At 43.0% G+C, this 4,899-nt stretch overlaps 1 pseudogene; it reads right to left on the reverse strand.

Moving 5' to 3' along the window:
• Positions 1–446: 446 nt before the first annotated feature.
• On the reverse strand, positions 447–824 carry LOC140230168 (peptidyl-prolyl cis-trans isomerase B pseudogene; annotated as a pseudogene).
• Between the last annotated feature and the right edge of the window lie 4,075 nt (positions 825–4,899).

Consider the following 4,899-nt stretch of genomic DNA (forward strand, 5'->3'; position numbering starts at 1 on the left):
CTCCCATCATCATCCAACTGAGAGCTTCACCATTTCTCATCATTCTATTCTACTACTACATACGTAACTATAACCTATATGCGCAACCTTTCCATACAATTTCTGCAGAATATCGAAATATAATGAAATGCGGACAGTTCTTATAATTTGTGGCGTGAAGGGTGTTCCACGAATATACCCCAGAAGTGTTTTTTTTTTCCCAGTAACAACACTATGACATAATGATGAATTAAACATTAAGTTTATTATGACAATATCTGACTGACATTGACTGAGGGAAAACAGCTTAAACTTGAGGTCGATTGAGCACATATAATATCACAGATCCGTTGTGCGCGATTTTTTAAGGGTTTATTCTTAGTCATTCCTGGTGTCGATTTGCTCACTCATGTAGTGGTATATGGTCGATGTCTCTCCGTTTCCATGGTGATATGCTCCGGGTCTATTTATCCAAAGATGTAGTTTCCCTCCAGCCAAAATGTCTCAGCTGTCGTGTCGAAGAACTGCGATCCATTCATGTCCCAGTCAGCGTTGGTGATGCTCAGCAAAACCGGTCCGTAGTGGGCCAGCTTGAAGTTGTTACCAAACCTGTCGTCGTAAATTTTCTTGCCTTCAGAGTCATCTCCTCGAGGAAAATTGCCGCGCTGGATCACAAAGTCCTTGAAAGTGCGTTGGGACTTGATACCTTTGAATCCCGATGTGAATCTATTGCTGATCATTTCATTGTCTCCGCTCACAATGTTGACGAAAACCTTTTCGGTGATCATTGGTCCTGTTGCCAGGAGTTCAATCCTCTGTTCGGCATCAAAAGTTAGGACCTTCATTGTCCCCAGGTAGAGCGTTCTCATGCACAGTAAATTATTTCGATTAAATCCTCTGAGTATTAATCATTTACAAAACTTCACAAGCCTCTTTACGTTCTCCTCCATTTGGATCTGTGGCCGTTGGCATTTCTGTCGTTCCGTTATTGTGTGACATTTTCGATGAAGAAAAAAAAAGGCAGAAGTCTCGATGGCGTGTTCAAGTTGGCATTCCACCGCTGCCACCAGTGTAACGTAAGTTGGGTAAAATGTCCCTTGTTTCTGATGATGAGAATACAGGGAACATTCGTTATCAGTTAACGAGAAATGTATTGTAAAGCATTGCACCACACACTCAGCACGCAGTTCAGTCGGACAGCTAGTAGAAAGTAAAGGGGACACAAAGTCTTCCGGACCTGATAGTGAGTTTATTGGCTCATCCCAACTCGCAGTGTTACACAATTCAGAACAGAATCACTTGGCTGGCTCTCCAGCCCGACTCGCAGTGTTAAGGTGATAAGTGTCTAGTCCGAACCCGCAATCGCAATCTCAACCCGACTGACTACTCTCTAACTTCTGCAAGGAGCCGGTATTTATACCATTCTACGTCCCTGGGCTTGGCCTGGGCGGCACGCGGCCAAGCCTCGAGAGAGTACAGTTAATTGGCCACAAGGATGGACCTAAGAACTTACTCCCTGACCTAATTCGCTGAGGGTGAGTTGAGGACATGGCCAAGTGAGGTCAGTGGAGCAAGGACACTGTGGTCCCGAAGGAGAAGATAACAGTCGGGAGAATCGAAGGGACTTGGAAGGGAGAAGGACTTGTCGCAGACAGAGTAAATAGAATAGCAGATGGGAGGAGGGAAAGCGAGACCAAGACCGTTGTCACAGAATTTGCCCGATTTCCATCCTTTTATATGGAAATAAACGGAACAACGAAATTTTCATAACCTCTGAGAACTGTCGGCAGGCTGTAACTCATACAAGACGAAACGGGGGAAACCATGTGCATTCAATTAACTCAAATATTTTAATTGTCTATACCTATGACTTCTGGTTTTGCAGCAAATTATAAAAAGGAAAAAACGAACATAAAATTCTTCCTGTTCAGTGGCTTTCTGGCTCTTAGGACTTTATTATGTTTAACTTAAATTGGACTTACTTCACCTCGATTATGCAACTGGCTGTCACGGATATAAGTTGTGTGAAGATGGCTTATGACGACGACGTATGACGATGACGTACGACGGTGACAATGTAAGTCGATGACGGGGCCCCGTTACGCTGGTGCTGGTATAGACTGTCGCGTGGTCTGTCGTAGCAACTCTTCGCGATTGCCGTTCGCGTGGTCGCTCTCCCGACGGACGTCTTCGCGATGTCTCCTCAGCATCCAGGAATGAAGTCCGGTCGACAGTCTATGCTCCCTTACTGCCTCGGAGCTGGTCGACAGTCAACGACGCCTTTATGTACCTGCCTCTTGCAGTGTCAGTGGGTCCTTGACCCTTCGGGAAACCCGGAAACCCTTCAAATATTAAAATAATCACATTACTTCGAGCCACAGCACTGAAGCACATTCATATTAGGGCCTACATTCACATCCTGACTGGGGTTCAAATTACCTCATTATACAAATAATATTCCGGCTCATGCAACCATAAATAACAACCATTATATATTCTATATCACATATTAACTGAAGCGTTTATCACAATTCACTCTCACTTAGTATATCATTTACACAAACGAATTATTCCAATTAACAATGTGAGAATTACATAATTAATGCACTTACCACTATCTGTGGGTATCTCTAAGTAATATTGACTGGGGTGGCGGCCCCTGTCACCGTTACCGAGTGGCCATTTATAACGTGTCACGGAGACAGCACCACCGCGTGATGTCCCCTTCACGGCCTGATGTCATTCTGCCGCTCCATGCCAAACATAGCACAACCGTGGCTCTACCGAGAGCGGTCTGGAATGTCTTCTATTGACATGTTAAACAATTTACATCAATTTACATACTTAAGTGCTTATTTACAAATTCCATGCAAATTGACCTCAGTGGAGGAGAGCGTCTGTCACTCCACTCGTGACAACCGTTACATTCCAAAGCGTTACATAACCATGATAGCAGGCTAGATAGTTTAACTCACACGACGTAGTTGTTTGTAATATTCTCATCAAAAATCCGTAATAGTAATATTAATCTTTGCATGTATACAGACCACACTTTGGCATGTTATGTCAGTATCATTGCATTGTAATGCTGCGAAGTACACTTTCTGCTGTGTTCTCTTACATTCCTTTCCATAAGTTCACATAGTATGTATAGACAATCAAATACAATGAAATCTTGTTCCCTCTTGTGTTAGAACACCCAAATGCTGTACATCTTTGAGGTATTCTGGGCTCCTAAACAAAGTTAATCATGTCAGCACAAGTAAGACTGATATATAGGTATTACGTGTGGTACCTTCGCAAATGCTCGACTTCTCGACTTGTTTGCTAATGGCGGCGGGTCGTTCAATTGGCCCCGCTTCTATATGCGAGCGCGCGCTCTATTAAGGCCGTGTCACACAATTCCGGGCAAGCTACCCGGGCTTGTGGCGAGGAGGTAGTTTCCAGCAGGTAGAAGATTTTCAGCGGGCGAACAAGAATGTTTGCAATTTTCATTCATGCCTTGTCATACCGTACGGGGGAACTTCTGCGGCTTGACGTGCGGGGAAACAAATTTACTCCCCGGAGCTCTCCGCAGGTGGTCCGCACCTCAGGCAGTGGCGTATCTAGGGGGGGGGGGCAAGGGGGGCACGTGCCCCGGGCGCCACTCCTTGGGGGCGCAAAAACGAAAAAAAAGGAAAAAGAAGAAGAAAAAAAAACGAAGAAGAAGAAGAAAAAAAAAACTCGCCCGGAAAAAGGGGGGAAGAGAGAATGGTAGGGGGGGGGGGGGGGCAGAAAACTAAATCAAACAAGAAAAAAACAAGACATGATGATGACGCGGACAAAATAACAATGTTTATTGTGTTCACACAAGAATTCCATGTTCTGTCAGCTGAAATCCAAAAATTTTCGGCTCGCTCGCTGCGTTCGCTCGCCAAAATTTATATAAATAAAGGAGGTAAGAACAAAACGTGATGATGACGCGGACAAAATGACAATGTCTTTTGTGTTCACACATGTCATGTTATATTTAGCAGGCAAAATGTGTCACGGAGCAGAGGCTGCAATTTCTTTCGTTCTGAAGCGATCGTCACTTGGATCAAAAGAAGGCACCAACGGTTTCGAACGTACGGGGGGGGGGGCGCAAAAAAATCAAGCAAGATAAGAACAAAAAGTAATGATGACGCGGAAATATACAAATTTCGGCTCACTCGCTCGTACAATTTAGAGTATTTTTTTCAAGTCCACAGTTTGTTGGTATAAATCGTTATCTATAAGGCCGTCACTATATCTTGATTAGAATTGTAAGATTCAATAAGCAAGAAATAACAAGAATTCAATGTTTTGTAAGCTGAAATACAAAAATTTTCGGCTCGCTCGCTATGCTCGCCAGCCAAAATTTATCAAAAAAAAAAAAGAGAAGAAGATAAGAACAAAACGTGACGATGACGCGGACAAAATGACAATGTCTTTTGTGTTCACACATGTCATTTCATATTAAGCAGGAAATTTAATGTTACACGGAGCAGCGGCTGCAATTTCATTCGTTCTGAAGCGATCGCCAATTGGATCAAGAGAGGACGCCAACGGTTTCGAGCATGGGGGGCGCAAAAAAAAAAATCAAAAAAGATAAGAACAAAACGTAATGATGACGCGGAAATATATAAATTTCGGCCCACTCGCTCGTACTAATCTAGAGTACTAGTATTATAAGTCCTCAGTTTGTTGGTATGAATCGTTATCTATAAGGTCGTCCCTATATCTTGATTAGAATTGTAAGATTTAATAAGCAAAAAATGACAAGAATTCTATGTTTTGTAAGCTGAAATTCAAAAATTTTCGGCTCGCTCGCTGCGCTCTCTCGCCAAAATTTATCAAAAAAAGAAAAGAAAAAAGAGATAAGAACAAAACGTGATGAAGACGTGGAAATATACAAATTTC

The sequence above is a fragment of the Diadema setosum genome, chromosome 6 (genome assembly GCF_964275005.1).
Source record: "Diadema setosum chromosome 6, eeDiaSeto1, whole genome shotgun sequence".
Classification (NCBI taxonomy): Eukaryota; Metazoa; Echinodermata; class Echinoidea; order Diadematoida; family Diadematidae; genus Diadema; species Diadema setosum.